The sequence below is a fragment of the Labeo rohita genome, chromosome 10 (assembly GCF_022985175.1).
Source record: "Labeo rohita strain BAU-BD-2019 chromosome 10, IGBB_LRoh.1.0, whole genome shotgun sequence".
NCBI classification, from domain to species: Eukaryota; Metazoa; Chordata; class Actinopteri; order Cypriniformes; family Cyprinidae; genus Labeo; species Labeo rohita.
Window position 1 is genome coordinate 7,186,031 of NC_066878.1, and position 22,552 is coordinate 7,208,582.

General features: G+C 34.9%; 1 protein-coding gene and 1 long non-coding RNA gene across 2 annotated transcripts in view; one reads left to right on the forward strand and one right to left on the reverse strand.

The window, feature by feature from the left end:
- ntm (neurotrimin) overlaps window positions 1-22,552 on the reverse strand; it is a 398,170-nt gene that overhangs the window by 367,508 nt on the left and 8,110 nt on the right. The gene's annotated exons all lie outside the window — the stretch shown is intronic.
- LOC127171791 (uncharacterized) lies at window positions 10,746-12,859 on the forward strand. Its single transcript, XR_007828564.1, has 5 exons — window positions 10,746-10,841; window positions 11,385-11,452; window positions 11,602-11,639; window positions 11,776-11,849; window positions 12,158-12,859. It is a non-coding gene; the product is annotated as an uncharacterized LOC127171791 (long non-coding RNA).

Here is a 22,552-nt window from a genome sequence, read left to right on the forward strand (position 1 = left end):
AGAGGATGTTCTTGTCTTCATTTTATCTGTCTACTCCTGAAGAATATGAAAACAGGAAAGACAAAGTCTCCAGAGAACTGATTCCATCAGTCTCTGTCTCGGTAAGCTGTCTAAATATTATATATTAAACAAAAATAAACCCTTACAGACTCTCGCCTCCACACAAAGTGTCCCAAAACATTTAATAGCAAAAAAAAATATCAATGACTGAACTTCGGTCTGTTTCTCACACAAAGTTATTGGCTTCTGAAGACTACAGCGCACAAGACATATGGACTACTAACGGCGCTTTTACAATCCTTTTAAAAACTGAAGGCTTCATTCAGTAACTGCATGGAAAAACAGCAACTACATTTTCAGAAATTCTCCTATTGTTTTCCACTAAAGAAAGAAAGTCGAACGGGTTTGGAACAACACAAGGACGAGTGAATGACAAAACTCTTCTCATCCCTTTGATGTGTCTGTGCATGTTGATGAGGCTTATTTTTTGAGACTTATTCTTCTGCTAGTCTAGCATATACAAAGTCTCTTCAAGTGTAGGACTTGACAGGGACAAGTTGCATTTACCAGTAAAATTAGGTATGTTAAATTGTATAACAAACATTGAAATTTTTTTAAGAGGTCTAGCAATAGTTCACCATTAATTACTCACCCTCATGTCGTTGCAAATCTGTAAGACCTTTGTTCATTTTTGGAACAGCTTTCTTACCCTGCATAAACAGCAATGCAACTGACAAGTTTAAGGCCCAGAAAAATGTTAAAAACATCAATAAATTAAAGCTGTAAACAGCATTGAAAGGGCCCTCGCACCCGGGCTCCCCACCACCTGGCGGCTTTAGGAAAACAGCGAACGATGGGTAATATCCATTTAAAGTGGTAAATATAGGAGGAATATATCAGTCATTTATATGTGCCAAACATCCTGCTGCCAGCTGGTGGCATTATGACTAGCTATGACTATAATTAAATATTGGCATGTAGATGTCCTCAGGCCAGGACTCTTACCAAACATGTGAAATTTTGTGCAGATTGGTGCAGATGACATGTTTAAGTTAGTGTAAAACAAGTTTCCTGTTTCCAGCAGGTGGTGCTGTGATTCTAACAGAATTTTGGCCTTTATATGTGTTCAGGCCACGACTCTTATCGAACATGTAAAGTTCGGGGCAGAACGGACTTTATATGGCTGAGTTACAACAACTTCATTTGCCACGGCGAAACATCAAAGTTTGTCAAGCCGCCACGGCTACTTTAACGAAAACTCAAGATCTTCGCAATTTAACATCACAAAGGCCTTTATTACACTGACCAAATATAATGCTGATGTCATTAAATCTTTTGGAGGAGTTTGTTACAGCATAAAACATATCACTTCTTAGCAAACGTGAATTTTGGTGCAGATCGGACATTGTAAGCCTGAAATATAACAACTTCATGTTTCATGGTGAAACATCAAAGTTTGTCTGGCCGTCACGGACACATCCTTCAACGAAAACTCAAGATCTTCACAATTTAACATCACAAAGGGCTTTAGCCTAGACTGCCCAAATTTGGTGCTGATCTCATTAAATCTCTAGGAGGAGTTCGTTTAAACACAACACCTACAAAAGGCAAAAACGGCACTTGACAAGAAAATTCTAAATAACAGACTTCCTGTTGGGTTTCAACAGGACTTCATACAGGGGGCCTTTTTTGTAGGGATTGGTGTGTTACATGTGTCTACCGAATTTCATACATGTAAGCAAAACATAGCTCGAGGGCACTTCCTTGAAATTTTATAGGTGGCGCTATCAAGCCATTTTGCTACACCCACTTCTGAAACCCATATCAGATGTAAATTTTCACCACTTTTGGCATGTGTGCAAAGTTTCACGAGTTTTCGAGCATGTTTAGGCCCTCAAAAATCCAATTCATTTTGGAGAAGAAAAAACAGCAGCACCGGTGCCCGGGCCCTAAATAGTCCATGTGACATCAGTGGTTCAACCATAATGTTATGAGAAGAAGCAGATGAACTGTTACAAGCAGAAGACAACACACACTGTACATACATAAACATGTCTGAAGATTTCGACAGAGAGGATGAATTGCAATTTTTTGCCCAGCCTGCATCGTTCACAGACGATGAACTAAGAAAGATGCCAGTGTCAAATTGTAGATTACCTTATCTGTTTGAATGACCAACCGAGTCTTTGTGTATTTTAGACCCGTTTACCATTAAACGTCTTGCAGTATCCAAGGATACACAATGAACTATATCTGCCATTTAATTCAAAGTAAACTCTTATAGCTTCTTTCTGGGCTGCCCTTTTACAGGAAAGAAGGATTTAAAAAAAAAAAAAATTAACATATTATTCAATATATGAAGACATCAGATACAAAAACTTCTAAGGCTGTCTGAGATTTCTTTTTCAAATGAGGTTTTTATCTGGCTCCAATAAAAATATCATTGGACGTTTTTGAAAATAAGGCATTCAATAACTGACTAATAATCTTTTCTTTGCCATTAAAGTGAAATGACTAAACCTAAATATAGGAGCCTGATAAAAATGTTCATTTAAAAGAACAAATCTTTGCATCTGAACTCTTCATATAGATTTTACAGTTAGAAGCATATACAGTTTCAAGCAGGCTAGAAGCAAACATACTTAAACACCTAGTGTTCTGTATTTAATTTAACTAAGGTGAACTACAGTTTTTCAATACACTTCTAAATTTTCCAACTAAGAAAACCTTGGGAAAAGCCTATATTATTTCAAAATGCTGTGAGTTACTTCTAATGTACTTGTAAGGCTATTTGGCTGTTAATAATGTGAGATGAGAATGTCAATTTAAAAATCTCCTGAGGACAACAGAAATGCAAACTTCTTTTGTCTTTCATATATTGCGGCTCAGTAGAGCACAAAAATGTGACACTGTGGATGCGTGTCAAAGCAGTATCATTGACGGTGCAATGACGATAGCTATTCTGTTGTTTACTTCTATTTAATGCGTTTTCTTTGTTTGCTGCCATGCAAACATTTATTGCACAAACAAAGCACCGCTGCTGAATATTAATCTAATGCCAGCTTGGAATCATTTTACCCTACACCTGGGGTCTTGAGGGAAAGTCAATGCTCTTGTATTGAAATTCAGAATCCCTGCTGTTGCTCTCAAATATCAAGCGTCTATTCTGCCACACACACTCACGCAGGCTGTCATATCTCCACTGTATTTCTAGATCAGCTTTGCCATCAGCAATACACCTGTTATCGCAGTAATGCAGTCACCTCCTCGCAGCAGTGTTTTCTGGTCTCAATGCCTCACACACACACATACACTCATACACATATACATGCATAACACTCCCCTGGAGTGCCCTCGAACAGGCAGAGAAATTGGGCAAGGTGAGGTTACTTCACATGGGTTCATCAGTTATGTATAATTAAACTGACAATAATTTAATATCTTTTTTAGTCCATAGATAGATGTTGTTATTGTTAACTAACACTATTAATTTTTTTTTGTTTGGTAATTACAATAATCTGCAATAAAATAAATATTTGATTATTTTAACTAATTAAAATGTAAAATGAAATATTTAATATTATATTTACATACAAATATAGCTCAAATTGTTTGTGTGTGTATAATATATGTATTAGGGGTGTCAGTTTAACGTGTTAATTAGTTATGAAAAAATAACACAATTAAAATTTTTTAACGCAGTTAACGCACTGGCCCTGCCCCCCGACCTGTACATCATCTTATATTTCATATAGCTGACGGTTGACAAATATGATGCAGGGCAACAACTCCACAAATGCAGTTATGCCCTAAAAGTTAAGATATTGGTGCAAAAAAAATGCCCCTATATGTTTTAACTCACATTTAATCACATATCACACGGTATCACGGGCAGCAAGAGCAATATGACACGACAAGTGGATGATTTTGTCCCAATCTATCACAAGCTTAAATGTGATTTTATACAACAGTTCAGTAAATATGAAGTTGATATCGTGTTATATTTTAAACACAATATTGTGTGTTTTTGCTCAATTTTGCAGAAAACATTATACCTTTGAAGCCACAGCAGAATTGTTGTGCATCTCCGAGCAACACAGCAGTGTTTAGTTTCTGAATCAATTCGCATTTTGAACAAATCGAATGAATAAATGAATGACTCCTAAAGACATTTACTGCCACCTGCTGGCAGATGTAGTTTCTTATTTAGAGTATCATTTCATTAAAAAAGAAGACGAAAAATAAAAACATTACAAAAAAAATAAAAATTCTGTCATCAATTACTCACCCTCATGTCGTTTCAAACATTTCTTTTGTAGAATATGGAAGAAGGTTTTTTGAAGACTGCTGGTAACAAAGCTTTTTTGGTTACCAATCACTTTTATCTTATGAACAAAAAATACTAAGATGTTTCTCATATTATATTCTTCTCTGTTCCATAGTTTATATTAGGCCATTGGAGCCAAAATGTTTGTGTGTTACAAGCTACAATTTGTAATGTCTACTTGACACTTTCTCATTTAACACAAAGTTAGCTTTAAATAATGTTTTGTGGGTATTTTAATAAAAATTTATTTTGCGATTAATTCAATTAATTGCTCAAAACATCATGTAATTAATTATAATTAAAAAAATTTTAATCGACTGACAGCCCTAATATATACTAGTTTGTTTGTTTTTTCCTTTTGTATGATGGTTATTTTGTATGGAAGCCCATATCTGCCACTAAATAAAAAATTCAAAAAAAGGTAATTGCGACGTTTTATCTTGCAATTCTGACTTTTCTTCAGAATTGTGAGATAACCTGCAATTGCGAGTTAAAAAGTCTGCAAGATTTAAACTTTAAACTTTAGGAAAAGTCAGAATTGTAAGATATAAACTTGCAATTCTGAGAGAATAAAAATCTTTTTACCTCGTCAGAACTGGACATTATAACTTGCAATTATATCTCACAATTGTGAAAAAATAAGTCAGAATTGCAAGATACAAAGTTGCAATTTAAAAAATCAGATTTGCAATTGTGAAAGAAAAAAAAAAAGGTCAGAACTGTTAAATAAAAACTCACGATTACCTTTTTTATTATATATGCATATATATATATATATATATATATATATATAATTACAATGATTTTTTAATATTTTTTTATATATAATTACATTCTATCTATCTATCGTACACACTTTGGTCTGTGTATACCAAATATGATAATATTTACATTTAAATATAAATATAGCTCAAATTGTCTGTATATGCAAATATATTATAATTATATAGATGAAATAGTTTTTTTTTTTTTAAATGTATATATGACGTCATTTAGTTTTGTACATTTTTACTTTGGATGCTGCAAACATCTTCCATATATCCAGCAAAGAAGAACAGCAAATTACATTTGTTATACTTTCAGATGACTGTGGGTTGAGAGAGAGCATCGTCATCGAAATGTCAACATCCAAAGGTCACATACGAGCTAGTAAAGAGGCAGCTTATGTAAAGCCATTACTCTCAGCAGCTGATGCTTTATGAATAAAAGGCCAGAGAGACATAATCACAGTGATTATAATGTGTCGGTATACTCAGAATAAACTAATCACAGCATAGTGGGCTGGAAATGTGCTTTACGCCATAATGCATGTACATATTCTTGTCCCTGTGGGTTTAGTGTTGACCGCAGTCACGGTATATACAAGGTTCAAAGTTTTGCCGCATTTTCGAAAGTTTCATGAGATATGCAGTCAAATTTCTTTTTGAGGAGTGATACAGTGAAGAGGACAAGAGTGTATTCTTGAAGAAAAGCTCCGATTAGATTACAGTCCGCCTGTGCGTGTCTCCTAACCGGATTAAAACCGCCACCTCCCGCCGCAGACAAACTCCGCTCGCCCATTTGCAACGCTAATTTAGGGTGAGCTGGAAGAGGTGGGGGTGGGGGGATGGTGGGTGTCTGGCAGGCAGACCTTTAATCTCTCACGTCAGCACGAATCCTCAACTGTCAGAATGAGTGATTATCCTGCAGTCTGTCTCACCTGTCCTGCTTGCTGGATGCCTGGATGTGTTGAAATTCAAGCAGCCACTCTGGAACTGTGAGGTTTCTTCTTATTAATTAATGATCATCTCTCTTTGTTGTGACACGGCAACACAAAAGCCGGTCGAGTGGATGTCAAGACTAAATAGTTTACTTAATGAACTGATCGAAGGGCAAACCAACATTTCACTACGGCTTAATAAACACGCCGCTATGTCTTTAAAGCATTCGTCTGAAAACCGAGGACAAGGTTAAATGTGACTCGTTCATCAAATAAAGGCAAGGAAAATTGCTAAATGATTATAAGTCAGGGCCCAGTGACCGAGTGGCTTTCGCTGTTTAGGCTGAATTGTAATCGTTACACTACAGGTGACACTGCAGAGCAACATCTCCTGTAAATTACAACTTAATGAGCACAAACCGTCAAAGCAATTAGAGGCTAATTGTTTTTGAAGGGACCGTCCTGGTGTTCATAAAACCACAAAAACTGAGAATTTCAAGCCTTAACATGACTTCACTACTGATAGATTCCATCAAAGAGGTCTATAATACCTGGAGAACCATTAGCATTTCCCATAGCAATTAAGATGCCATTGTGCCTTTGAGACCTGGGATTTATCTGGAAACCGTTTCTGCCACTGAATAAAAAATCTTAAAAAGGGTAATTGCAACTTTTTATCTCACAATTCTGACTTTTTCCTCACAATTTTGAGCTTACATCTCATATTTCTGGCTTTTTTCTCAGAAATGCATGATAAAAACTCACAATTCTGACTCTTTTCCTCAGAACTGTGACAAAAACTCATAACTGCTAAATATTGCAAGATATAAACTTTTGTCAAGCAATTGAGTTTGTGTCACAATTCTGAGAAAAAAAAACAACAGAATTGCGAATTTGTAGATATAAACTTGTAGTTCTGACTGTTTTTCTCAGTACACTGTTAAAAACAAAAAACACAATTTGTTGAGTCAGCTTAAAATAATTTGTTACCCTCCTGGCTTAAAATTTTAAGTTCAGTCAACTCAAATAAGTTTAGTCAACTTGAAATGTTAAGTTGTACTAAGTAACAACTTAGATACTTAGCATAACTTAACATTTCAAGTTAAATAAACTTTTCTGGAGTTGACTGAACTTAAAATTTTAAGGCAGCCAGGTAACAAATTATTTTAAGTTGATTCAACAAAAAATTTACAGTGTACTGCGTGATATAAACTTGCAATTCTGACTTTTTTTCCCCAGAATTGTGACAAAAACTCACAATTGCGAGTTATAAAGTAAGAATTTCAAGATATAAACTTTAACTTTTTATAAACTCGCAGTTCTGACTTTTTTTTCTCACCATTGCTGGATATAAATTTGCTATTGCGAGAAAAAAAAACTCAGAATTACAAGATAACTCGCAATTCTGAGAAATGAAGTCAGAACTGTGAGAAACAAGTAACAATTGCGTGATACAAACTCAAAAACTCACAATTCCAAGTTATAAAGTAAGAATAATTAAATAAAAAAAGCAATCTCTTATTGACAAAAAAAAAATATATACATATAAATAATTCACAATTCTGACTTTTTCCTTGCAATTTCGAGTTTACATCTCATAGTTCTGACTTTTTTTCTCAGAATTGCATGATACAAACTCACAATTCTGACTCTTTTTCCTCAGAATTGTGACAAAAAGAATTGCAAAATAATAACTTGCAATTCTAAGAAATGAAGTCAGAATTGTGAAAAAAAGTCACGATTGCATGATACAAACTTGCAATTCTGACTTTTTTTCTCAGATTTGTGAAACAAGCTCACAATTCCAAGTTATAAAGTAAGAATTGTGAGATAAGAAAAAAGTTCATATCTCTTAATTCTGAGAAAAATGTCAGAATTGTGAGTTTGTATTAAGAAATTCTGAGGAAAGTCAGAATTGTAAGATGTTAACTCACAATTGTTAGAAAAAAAGTCAAAATTGTGAGATAAAAAGTCACAATTACTTCTGTTTTATTCAGTTGCGGAAACAGGCTTCCATAAGTAAAGCTAAAAACAAAAAAAAATAAAATTACATATTAAGAGTTAATTGACAAATATATATATATATATATATAAAAAATAGCAACTGACAAGTTCAGAATTCACAGAATTCTTCCAATCATAAGGCTGGAGAAAGAATTTATCAAATATTCTTTTTTTTTTCTTTCAGCTTAAACAACAAACTAAAATAACTGCAAATCTAGTTCTAAATTGCTTGCTGGTTTTCTTCTTTCTGTTTGAAGAATAATACATACTGCTGTATCTATTCTGAGTGCACTTGTCAGTGTATAAGTTCCCCTTTGCATAGAAAATCTAACAAATCTCTGGACATTAATTTATTGTTAAAGGAGTCTTTTATTCACCAGTTGTGAAAAACTGTTGAAGCATTCTAAACCTAAAGAACCCCAAGGACTTGTTTACTGGCAGGAAGCTTGAGTTGAGTCTAAACGTATTCAAACAAGCTGTAAAAGCGGCTTCGGCGCTGTCCTGTGGAAAAACCATCATGCTTTGAGTCCTTCCGCTTCATCATCTCCAAGTCAAAATTCCATCAGTTCATCACCAAACTTTAAAATAAGCTTTCACACATTCTCAGGTTTTCCCTGACATACTTGGAACTTGTCATAACTGAAAGTAAATTTACTGTGTCCACCAGGACTACGCTGAGGACTAAAAAGAGAGTAACTAACCTTTTTCCTTACGATTTCCATATCACGATCCAAAAGCCTGCTGATTTGTATTCCTGATCAGGTGCAGAGTCTTTAAGGAGAATTATTGCTTCACCTATAACCCAATGGTCATTCATTCTCTAATGGCCATCTAGATTGATATGAAGTTTACTATGTGTTTGGCAGCTAATTTGTGAATGGATGGCCAAACAAACCCCAGTGCGAGATAACGACTTTCTATTACACAAGAATGGTGAAACTGCTCTCAATATTATGCCGGAGGAATGTTAATGAGTGTCCACCCGTGCCGTAAGCCCTCCAAATTCTCTTCGGTTTATCCTTCACACTGAAAAGGGACAATATACAAAGCCGGCAAGCTGCTTTATAGAAATGACCTTCCAAACAAACGCAAGAGGGACATTGTGCAATGCGGACAGCCATCAAGTGAGCTGTTTCTATTCCTGTCTTTTGTCAGTATAGCAAAAAATTTGGACAGCTAATGTCTCATGCATTCATAGTCAGCTAATTTTTCTCTATGCTATTTACAGCAACGTCACCGATAGGCAACAATTTATTTCAGAAATAAAGTTATTTTGGAAATACTGGAGCAAAACTGCACAACGTGCATTATGAATGCACTTATTTTGTATATACATGTATGAAGTACCTTGTGCAACCAGCACAAAATACTTTAAACAAGATAAGGGCATATAGTCTTTCCCATGACCTTACTATCATTCCAGGCATTGTCCTGAACTTCTAAAATAAACTCACCTTACCCCAGCGGACGATATGACACTGCTACTCCAAACACTGAGGTGCAGTCCTATAGACTATAGCTTCTAAATTGTAAAGAAAGAGGTTGACAGAAAAGTTTAAGGCCACGTCAGAGTTGTGACACATTGGATAGCACACCTGCTCCGACACATTGCGAGTTCAAGTTCAACTTTGTCTTTTCAGAGTCCTGTTTCTTTATTAGTTCCTGTCCATTCTCTACTTTCAATGAAGGTCAAAAACTTGAATTTATTCAATTAAGCGTTACTCGCCCTCATGACGTTCCAAAGTCCAAACCCAAAGACTTTCATTCATCTTCAAAACACAGGTCATGATATTTTTAATGAAACCTATATTCTTGCCCCTTCACTGAAAATCCATTTACCCAAAAGTGCTTCAACAAGAGACTTCATTTAGGCTTTTATTCACACGCAAACATTGATCAACACACATACATCAAACATAAGAAATTATATGGGTAAGAAAAATACATGGACAAAAAAAATTGATAAAATACTTTGCCATTCCATCTTCAAAAGAAAAACAACTTTAAGCAAGCTATTTATATATTGACAGAAAAGTGTAGCTGCTCTTTGTTGCTTTAAAAACACTTGTTTATTTGAGCATTCCAAACTGCCCAACAACAGCAACATCGACTCAACCAATGGTGTGAGTTTGGGACGTGGCTTTCTGTTTATCGACCAATGGCAAGGGGGAACCAGTGTTTAGGAACAAGTTTGCAGTCTCCGCTTGATGATTATAATAATCCAGAAAATAACACACATTACAACTCTATCAGCAGCAGCTGTGACAGTCAATTGACTAGGAAATTGACTAAAATTGACTCCAAAAACACTTTGTAAAATACCTCAGTTTGTAAAAGTTGACAAATGTGCTAACAATAGAAGAATGTCTGTCCCTGGGCCCTGGATATTTGTAGCAATATCCAAAAATACATTGTACACTGTAAAATCCAATAGTGTACCTTACTTGTATATAATTAGTTATCTTTACTTAGTTGCTCTACTTACTAGGTTTTATCAAGTTACAGCTAATTTCAAGGCGAAAAAAACAGTTTACTTGCTGCTTTGAGTAAGGCTTACTTAAAATATTCAAGTAGTCACAACAAAACCAATGACATGAATACACCAGTGAGAGGCAGCAGTGCGCTAATGTGTTGCTAATATGCAACAAAACCACAGAAGAAGAAATTAGGACAGTTAGAGCATGCCCAACAAGCAATGTTTTGAATTTGTGCTCACATGGGTTGGCTCCAGCTAATTGGGGAAGAATTTGCTGAAACTGGGAAAAGAAGCAGAGACTGCTTGCATTTTTACCTCTGGACAAAGACACTAAGGTAAGTTATCAAAAAAATAATTGTGTGTAAATGTGTCTTTCTGTCTGCTGCTAATTTTAACTGACTTAGCCCTATTTTGTGCATGGGCTGCATGTAAAGTAGACAAAAGACAAGTGATTCTGTTTACACTAGATGCTTTTTTACTGTCACAAATGTAAAACTTTGTAGTTAGTTTTCTGTTTTGCCCAGAGTTGATGCAGCAAACTCATGCTGATTTTAAGTTAATTTTTTTAATTTACAATTTTATCATCATATATGTTTTAATATGTCACAGTTATTGCCATTGCATGATTAAACCTTTGTGGTTTAAATTAAATGAGCTCTTTGTCTCACAGTAATTGTTATTTCTACAGTAATACAGAGGAAATGCTGCTTTTGAATTGATTTTATAGATATGTATAGAAATGTGGACACTTTCTTTCTTTCTTCTTTTTTTCTTTCTTAATGTAACCCTTCTAAAACATGCAACTATCAAGGTATGAATGTATCTGTAATCTAGAAGCCACAACACTAGTATAACTTACTTTTATTTGTCATATTTAGGAAGTGTTTGTGGCAACTGCCTTCTCTGAACAGCGGTCTCATCAGCACAGGCCTCAGTACATTGGAAGGTAAGATATTTCAAGCTAATACACAGCAGTACAGCAGTTTTTTTTTTTACTAAGTAATCACTGCGCTACACTATTTACAATTTCATTTTAAAAAAAGTCTTGCATATGCAGTATACCTCTAACCACTTTTTTTTTTTTTTTTTTTGCAGATTTAAGAGGACACTTCACACCCTACAACCCCTAAAATGTATGTTGCTACGTTGTTTTCAAAATTTTTAAAATAAACGGTTAATGACCTCTTTATTGACACTTTGACAAAAACATTTGTACTGTAACACTTGAATGTCTTAAAAAAATTTTTTCCTTTTTTTTTTTCCTTCTAGAACCCAGATTTGACAGCACTGCACACCCATCTCGGGGCTTCCTGTTCCAGATACTTCTACTACTAACCCGCTTTGTAAGTTCTAAAAAAAAATAAAAAATACACCTTAAACAAACACTTAATTGTGGGAAAATGTAATGTGTATTTGCTCTTATATTACTGAGATACTTCTATAAGATTATTGTTGATTATATACCTCGTTCACCCAAAAAAGAAAACTATGCTATTTAATCTCCCTCATGTCATTCCAAAATGAAAAAAAGTCATGGGTGAGTAAATGATAACAAATTAAAATTTTTGGTGAACCGGGCAGGACAGATAACACTGACAAATAACCATCACATTGCCCTACTTAATATTTTATTTGTTTGTCTTTTATGCAGGTGTCTGATGTTGATGCAGTCTGGACACTAATATGTGTTGGATTGCTGACCACCATTGAAGATGATGTATTTCTCCAAATCTTCTCTGCCTTGACCCTGTGTCTTCTGCCATCATTGTTCAGGGTACACTACAAAGAACAGTCTGTAGAATCTACATCAACTGTTTGCTTCTGGAATGTCATTTGGTACATTTGGATTACTGCTACATTTGGATTGACCTAATACCATGAAAAACACTTGGAGATTCATTCAAAGTGTGGTGCTTTACTTGGGACAAAACAAAACCCTGAAACTAAAGTGACTTTTTGAACTTTAATTATATAATCCATTGGCAACATGTGCAGCCTACCCAGTGCCATACTTAAACTCATCCTCCTACTGCTACCTCCACTTCTTACACTAAGCATACCCTAAATCAGATTGTTGTTGGTTTGTATTGTATCAGATTGTTGTTGGTTTGTGTAATACATTACCTTTAACTTTGAATTGTCACTGCCTTAAATTTATGTGTCATATGAATGGAACATTGTTTTAATTAATTTGTAATGGATTTTTGAAGCACTTAAGTTACTAGATTAGTTAAATTACTACTATTACTACTTAAATTAATAGTTAGTAATTTAAGTGCTTAGTTGCATTTACTTGAACAGAAATCTAATGTATTGCTAAAACCATGCAAACCGATAGCTTTACATAAACCAAGTAAGCATTACTCTAGCACCAGAGTAACGCTTACTTGATTTATTTAAGGCAATCGGTTTGCATGGTTTTAGCAAGTAAATTAGATTTCTATTCAAGTAAATACAACTAAATGACTCTGAGTTACCAGAACTTGCGTGTAAGTTTACAACACTAAATAAACCTTTGTAAGTACAAAATACTGTTCTTATTTCACTTTACTTGCTTTTTTCAAGGCAATCGGTTTGCATGCTTTTTTTAAGTAAGGTTTACTAATTAGAATTTACAGTGTATGGGTCAAAATTATCGATTTTGCTTTTATGCTGAAATTCATTAGGATATTAAGTAAAGATCATGTTCCATGATAATATTTTGCAAATTTCCTACCTTAAATATATCAAAGCTTAATTTTTGATTAGTAATATGCATTGCTAAGAACTTCATTTGGACAACTTTAAAGGCAATTTTCTCAGTATTTTTATTTATTTATTTATTTATTTTTTTTGGCACCCTCAGATTCCAGATTTTCAAACAGATGTATCTCGGCCAAATATTAACACAAACAAAGCTACAATACAAAGCTTATTTATTCAGCTTTTAGATGATGTATAAATATCAATTTAAAAAAAAAAAAGACCATTATGACTGGTTTTGTGGTCCTGCGTCACATATGAAGTTGTCACGGATGCTGTCAATGGAGATCACAAAGAGCAGTTTCAAGAAATAAATACATAAATGGAACAGTTCACTATAGAAAATTCCACGACTTGAACACTTTTTAAAATAAGAAAAAATGAAAACATTCAGGTTAAAATAAAGAAAATGTTAAAATAAATAAATGAATTTACATGTTCAACGTCCATTGGAACTCTTGTTCCAAAGCTTCAAAAAACAAACAAAAAAAAGGCAACTGGCAAGTTCAGGATTCACAGAATTCTTCCAATCTTAAGGCTGGAGAAAGGACACTGAACAGGCCTATTACTTACAGGTCCCATAATGTTTCACATTATTAATTTTATCCTTATTGGTCTTGCGGTAAATGTCAACAACTATAAACTTAAAAACAGGTAAACCCAGAATGGCACTATTCTCCACAAACTTTTCTCTTAGATTAAACACAGAGCACAACAGCCTGTGGCCTTTATCTAATAAAAGAAAACAGCAAGGCTGAAATTACCGACTCGTGAATGAGAGAGAAGGTGAATACTTTGAGCCGACTCCTTCAGGCGCTCATGCGGAGGTGCTGGCAGGCTAATTGATTATTGACAGCATGCCTGTTTCTGTGTGCCTACGGCAAGGTATGCTATGTCCTCCAAGTGACTGACTGCATCACAAACCTGTGATAAAAATTGAGTGAACAACTCTGATTTATTAATCTAAATGAAACAAAAATAAGTTAATTTGCATAAGTATTAGCCAGATCAGCTGTGAAAATATTGTATTAAGCGTTTCTCCTTATGCAGAGAAAGAAATTGGTGTCTTCTCTACTGCATTGTCTTGCCCTAAGGAGCTTTTGTTTACACTGACTGTGGAGGCTTTGTAGAAAATAACTATTTCAAAACCATGACATCTTGATTACCATTTTCAAATCTCTCCAAGCAAACTAGCGCAACTCAAAGAAAAACAAAAAATTAGATGGTTAGATAAAAGACATAGATCACCCAAAAACTGTAACTGGCAAAACCAATAAATTGTGTTTCACGAAAGAAAGTAAGTCATACAAGTTTCAAATAACATAAGGAATTATAATAACAAATGGATTTTTGGGTGAACTATCTACTAATAGAACCATCAAAAATAGCAATGCCACTCTTTAAAATAAAAGCTCAGTGATGCCTTGGAAGAACTTTCTGTTCCCCAAAAGAACAGTTCTTAAAAGAACCACTTTTTCCCTCTTAGATTGAAAAACATTTTAATAATCTAAAAAAACCTTTTTCCACTAAAAAAATAAGAAACCTCTGTGCAATGGAATGTTAAAAAGGTCATGAACTGCCTTTGTTTTTTATTTTGTACTGTTCTGATTTTTACATCCAAAAACATCATAATTTAGAAGTAAAAAGCTATTTTCTGTCGCTGGACGCTGCTGTGATTTAGGTTAAAAAACCATAAATGCTCATTAGATATCAAACAATCTGCAATAAAAGAAAGCTATAGTCACCACGTAATGAAAACAGCCACTCACACCTGTGTTGCAACATTACTGTCAAATCCAATATAGTCGCCACAACATCGTCTTTTAGTTTCAATCTTTTTGAAAATCCCGCATTGAATTATGACTTGTTTGTAATCGAATGCACAGTAAAATGAAGTGAACAAAGGACCAAGTTCTTACTGATGTGGTCTGGATCTTCATTAAAAATAAAGTTCATTCACTCTTTCCTAATGTTGGGATCAGAATGAAGGCAATACAAAGTTGTGTTTTTCCACAACTTGACACTGCAAAGCGTCTTATTGCCTTAAGAGCCATTTTTCTCGTTTGTTTCTGTGTAGACCTGCACGTTCAGCTCTCTCGTCAACACATCGGTGGTGAATCGGTGGGTGGGACTAAACAGGCAGTGACGCCGAATCACGCATTGATCTTCTTCTGCAGAGGCGGAGCTTATCCACAATATTACATCAGAATAGAACATTCCAAAACCTGTCGTTTTGGCAGTTTGGCTTCAATATGAATTATTTTTAGCCTAACGACAAAGTGTTAAGTTCTGAAACTTACAGGATGTAACTTACATGTGACATTGTACCACAAAACCAGTCATAAGGATCAATTTTTTAAATGAATAAATAGCTGAACAAATAAGCGTTCCATTGATGTATGGTTTGTCAGGATAGGACGATATTTGGCTGAGATACAACTGTTTGAAAATCTGGAATCTGAGGGTATTAAATCAAAATACTGAAGAAAAAAAAAAGTTGCCTTTAAAGTTGTCCAAATAAACTTCTTGGCAATACATATTACTGATCAAAAATTAAGTTTTGATATATTTACGGTAGGAAACAAGGGTGGAACGGTTTAACTTACGGTTTGGTTTGTATCGCAGTTTTAAAGTCAAAAATTTCGGTACGGTTCGGTATGTGCTATGTTTAGGGGAAAACTATAATAAAAAAATAAAGAAAATAAGAATTATCTATGTAACTACAAGCAACAGCAAAAATAAATACAATAGAGTAAAGACACAAATAAAATAATGATTTTCAGGGGTTTTTTTTAGGTAGGTCTATTAGTTTTTAGGTACAAAAATTGAATAAAGTAATCAAATGTAAAATAGCACTGCAAATTGTACTGCATAAATTAAAGATGAATCTTTATTAAAGTTACAAAAGCTATTCTATCAAGGGCAGCGAGTGATTTCCTTGTTGCCGTATGATTAATGTTAAGAAAGTTTTGTTTAAGAGAATGCACTGGGGGGGGACACAAAACATGTTTTAGGTGGGAAGCGGGCAATCCGTGATTGTGTGCAGCTGCTGATGCCCGCAAAAGCGTGCACTTTATCGGTTTCACTTTCGCTTTCGAAATCGATCACGTTCAGCAAGGAGGGGAGAGGATGGAAAGGGGGAAGGGGAGTAATTCATTTGGGAGGGGCATGGCCCGTGAATGCCCCACTTGGCACTGGCCCTTCTTCAGAGAGAGCTTAATATTTGTGCGCGTTCTGAGGTGTGGTTTTGCGCTCTCCAGATGAGCGCACACAAATGAGCTTGTGTCCTCTGGCTTTTAAATGTTTAAACTGGCAAGGCTTAAATAAGTTTAGTTTAATCACAGTTTTCAACGTGCACTGTCATAATGTTCACTGATCAGCACCATGACGGAATAAATGACTGCTCATATTCCGGCATACAGCATTCACGTTGAATAAGAATGGTTTGTCCACATTTTTTTTTTTCTTCCTCTCATCACTGTTATTGTAATGTACTGGGAAGCCAGAATGTGCATCCATCAACAGAAACATATATTAGCCGAACCCTTCTTGTTTTACATGTTGTTATTTATTACAAACCATATTACAGATGAGTTGTTAGATTTAAGTTGAACCGTGGTCCTACACTGTAAAAAACAATTTGTTGAGTCAACTTAATATAATTTGTAACCTGGTTGCCTTAAAATTTTAAGTTCAGTCAACTCAAAAAAAGTTTATTCAACTTGAAATGTTAAATTATACTATGTGATAACTTAGATATTTGAGTTGAATCAACTTAAAATTTTAAGGTAGCTGGGTTACTTACCCATCTGCAGACATTTCAAGTTGACTAAACTTATTTTAGTTGACTGAACTTAAAATTTTAAGGCAGCAGGGTAACAAATTATTTTAAAAATATCTTAATGGAACATGATGATTGTTGGCTATTGCTACAAATATACCCGTATTACTTATGACTGGTTTTGTGGTCCAGGGTCACATATAGTACAATGATCTCTTATATGTCAAAAGATCAAGGGAATTTTGGTTTCTCATTTCATGACGCTTTCAAAAGTTCTTCAAGGAACCATGGATGCCAATAAAAAAAACATAATTTTTTAAGAGTGTAGGCATCTCTTCATCAACAGCAAGACTGGTTATTCTGAGAAAATAGTTATTCTGAGATATCAGACCATTCAAAAAGAAACTTTCGGTTGGCTTTCGAAACCTTCACACTTCTTTTTATTATTCTATTGAAGATTTCCACTGAGGTTCTTCCTGTTTGGGGGAATACAAGTCAGCCCAGGGGAACTTATTTTGTTCTCTCCCTCAGAAACCAGCATCCTGCAGCACAGCCACACTGCGACAAGTTTCTCATCATACGTCTTCCATCCCTTGGACAGCAGCAAACAAGTTTGTGGCTCAAATCCATAGGAGCTTGTTATTTATCATGACATAGCATGAACATATGTGACTCTTTGAAAAGGGATACAAATACAGAATTGCGAGATAAGCAAGGCTCACGCAGGATGTTACTAAACAAAGCGTGTCTACCAGGCGCTCCCTCACTCCTACGTGACTGAGTTAAGGTGTCGGAAAACATGGCTTGGTTATACGTGGGTGCTGTTTTTCCTTGACTTGTCTTGTCTGAAGAGTCATGCTGGCAAAGGAGACTTACCACTCGCACCTGGTTGTCAGCGCACACGAGAAAAGCTGCACTCGCCTGTTTCTACCCAAGCCTCCCCTTTTAATCTCTACGTAAACCTACCAACATTGCATTTCCTGATTAAAATCACTCAGAGAGATCAAATTTAACTAGAGGATACATGTTATTCCTGGTGCTAATCGCACATCTCTATCCAAGGACGGACAAAAATCAATCAAACATACGTCACCTTTGAACGACTTCACAAATTGTTCAACACCACCTTCCGTAAATACCATTCGCAAGAGGGAGAACTCTTTGTCGCTTTCTATTTATTTGCGTGAGGCATTTAAGCAGAGTCTCGATATGACCCAATAAAAGTTTGGAAGGAAATCTATTTCATTTCCCATAAAAAATAGTCTGAAAAGTCATGCATTTAAATGCGGGCTTCCCAAATGCTCCCTTGAATGTATAACTTTGCCTTCCCCGAGCCCCACACTCACCAAATCAATCTTTATAGATTGGCATCACCATAATATTTATGCATCAGTCTCAGAGCTCCAGCCAGACATAAACAATGAGGTCAGTTTACTGTAGAGGGCTGATCCATAATTGTTATTTTAATTTTAAAATCACAGTTTTACTGGAACAGACTACAAATCACGCAAAACGATAAATGCAATTTTAAACGAGATGAAACCAAAGTAAACAACTCATGCATACTAAGGTAAACATGAAATGAAATCTCTTATAATACCTGCGCATACAAATTCGCACATTATAAAGCTACTCACACTACTCAGCTGCAAAGCAAAAAGATGAGAAAACTAGTGGAAAAAGGAATAAAATAAAAATAAATAATCGGAAATCTCACCATCTGGTGGGAAAGATAAAATAAGCGAGTGATTTTAAAGCTCAATAGAGAGTGTACAAACAGGCCATGGAGTGAATCGTTTTTAGTATTGCTGCTGGGATTTCCTAATTTAGATTTTATTTTAAACTAAGTGCAGTCCCACTGTATGGCGTAGGATTATTGATGCCGCAACGGGGGCTTGTCTATTGTCGAAAACCACGTACGGACCAATGAGCACTGATCTATGTTCCCTCCGAACCTCCCCTGAGAAATATCTTCATCATTTCTAATAGAAGCACGGGCTGAGCTTGCAGTTCCTTAAGCTTATTTGCAATAACCGTACCAGAATAAAGACTGCAGAGAGAAAAGGCAACTGAAATAAGGCACTCGACTAAATCCTGATGTATACGGCTTGCCGAGAGCCATAACAAGACATTGTCCCAACAATACTGAATTTGATGAGCAGGCAATGAGATGTTATGGACTGGCTGCATATCTGAGCGCTCCTTTATGAATATATTCCGCATGAAATGATTTTCAGATCCTCTCTCACATCTTAATATCACTCTACACAGCCCACCACAGTAATCAACAGCAATCATAGTTTCAAACGTCTCTCTAGCTACAGCTAATGAGCTGCATTCCAGCACCTTTGGAATGCTGCCTTCAAGAATACAGCGGGTTATTTTTTACCCATCAAAAGAACAGCTCCAGGTAGTCTTTGAACAAAGACATTAGAGAGGAAAAAACAAAACGAAACAGCAAACTAATGTTTCGCGGACAGCTGTGATGTACCTGGTCGAGATCTGTGGTTCAGGTGGGGCCACTAGAGAAACACGGTATCTGAGGTATCCGAAGTACAAAAGACGAACTAATAACCATCCAGTTGTGAAGTAAAAAGATAGGAAAACCGGAAATAAAAATATATATAAATAATGATTAAATATAAAAATCTCTCCATCATGTGGGAAAGCGTGATTTATTTTTGTTACTCAAGCCATCCTAGGTGTGAGTGTTTTGGCTCTCCCAAGCTTTACAATTGGAGTGAATGGGTGTTGAGATTTTTAAGTCCAAAAAAGTGCATACATCAGGCTGCAACAAACAATTATTTTGATAAACTAGCCAATTAATCTAACGATTGTTAGACCGATTAATCGACTAATCGTCAATTATTTCACTGATTAATCAGCAGACTTTGTTATTCAGCTTTTGCAATTAGTAAAAATATTGAGTCATACATATTCTAACAAATAAATAAAGGTAATTCAGCTTTTGAAAATCATATTATGTAATTACAATTATTATACAATTAATTTATACAAATAGATATATTTGGCACACAAAATGAGATGACAGACAGAGAAACTCTCTTATTCACCATTTAATTAACTATATGAAAAAGTAACCGAATGACACATCACTCTGCCTAACATCTCCTTTTGTAAGTCATATGGATAAGTAGGCCACTATGAAATCCGTTTAATTTTTTCCCAAATTTCAATTTATTTTTTTCCAAATTCCAATTTTTCTGGAATCCATTTTTTTCCCATTTTAATTTTTTCTGGACTCTTTTTTGAATGGTTAAATTACATTTTATTAATCAAAAAGCAAGCCTAATTAATTCAAATTATGAAACTTATACAATTTAACATCAGTTCATTAAATATTTTAACAAAAATTACATGTTTAGGGCCCTAAGAAATGTTTTATTTTTTCTAACCTTCTTTTTTATTGTTACCAAATTCTGTTTAAGCGTGTCTAAATATTTGAATGTATAAAAACAACTTTATTTATTCAGGTTTAATTTTACAATATTTAAATTTTTCTGGTTATCAAATGAAAGCAGAAAATATTAATTTAATTAAAATTGAACTGTTTTTTGGCAAACAAACTTCCTATTAAAATTAAAACAAAAAATATTTTGTAATTATTCCTTAACAAAATAAAGTTTTAAAAATTTTAGTAATAATAATAGTAGAAGTAGTAGTAGTAGTAGTATTACGTAATTCTACTAAACAATAGTAATACATAGCTTCAAATTAAACCAACATTTTATTTTGACAGGTTGCTGTCCTTTACATTTCTGTGTGTATATGATATGACAATAGTTTCTCTCAAAAGAAACAGTAAAATGCTCATGAAGAAACTTCAGAGCAGTTCTGGAAATGTTGTTCATGTATTTATGTTTTCAAAATCAACTACAGTCTGAGAATTTAAAGTCAGCTTTAAACAGCAATTCTGTCCTCTCAGCTAAAATGTGACTTTCTTTTTTTAATGTAGAGGACAGAGAAAATGAGAATCTGAAAATAACTACTCATATTTTCTCATTGTTGCCTCTCCGTGTGTCGCGTTGCTCTAATCTCCTCGTGCACAGCAGACAGCCTATAAAATCTAGACAGCACGATACAAGGTGAGTCCCTAAGAGAAGCATTATTATATTACAGCTGTAGCAGACATGCTCTTGAGCATTACTTACATAAACTTCTACCTTAGCTCATATCAGAGGGAATATTGAATTTCTAAGGTTATACCCACTGGTATTAGCATTTCATTTTATAATTTAGTGGCTGACCTGAAGATTAAGTAGTCAGTGACTTGAACAGCACCATGACTACTGCAGTGAATCAAAAGATAAATATGTAAGTTATTCAATGACATGGCAAAGTCATCTGAAGTGGCCCAAAGGTGACCGCAGCAATCTAGACTGTTATACTGAAGAAGAAGAAGAAAAAAAAATCTAATGCAAAAACAATGAGATTGACCTGGGTGTTAGTGCAAAGGAAAACCTTGAGGGAAAACCGCATTTACATCAAGATTTAAGAAAAAAAAACAACAGTGTTCATCTAAAAATCAAGCAACTGAGCTCTATATCTAATGCCCTGAACACTTACATCCTTATTAAAGCATCCTGATAAATATGCAACCACTACTTCTAATTCTGCCGGGACATGCAAATGAGCGATTGCAAACATTGCTTGATTAAGTGTCAAATTTTAATGAGATGAGCTATTATCGGTCCTAACTTAATCTAATGTTATTAAGAAGGCAAAAAATGAACTACGAATTTGTGAAATATTTATATTTACAAGATTCGGGTCACAAACCTTGTTTGACGAGCATGACAAGAGAGCTGACATCATCGATTTCAACGAGATGAATTCCTCCAACCTCTGGCAAGATGTTGAACCACGCAGGGTCCACTTACAACAAAACTTCTCAAGGGAATGAACATTTCCATAGCTTGCTAAAGAGGTTATTGTGATTTGATAGCCTGTGGAAATTACTCATTTCCAATGCTAATAACGAATGCAACAGAAACAAGTGGAACGGCATGGGAATTTAACATGCTAGGATTCTCTGCACAAAACACTGTCTATAAATGACTGGATTTCTTACAAGTTTTGGTGTACAAGGCTTGGATATTTGAGTTTGATCAATGCCTCATTCGAGTGAGATGTGTATATTTTCAAGGATGGATGTTTCTTTAATTGCACATAAGGAAGTAACTGTAAGAGGAAAAAACAGATAACAAAGAGCGTATGATTAATGAGAAATTTCATTTTAACAGTGACCCAAAAACTCCATTAAGATTTCCAGTCAAGCATTTAACAGTAATTATAACAAGCTTTCCATAAGCCTCCATGAAATTCAACGAGCAAAGCAGAGTTGTGCCGGAAATCAATTCATTGAATGCTGAGTCAACTGTAATTTCAGCCATAAACGCTTGTTGCTTCTTTTCATTTCATTTCAAGCATTTGAAATTTTACTTAAAGAACGTAACAAGATTATGACAGCATGTTGACTGAGTACCTGCAAACCTTGAGGTT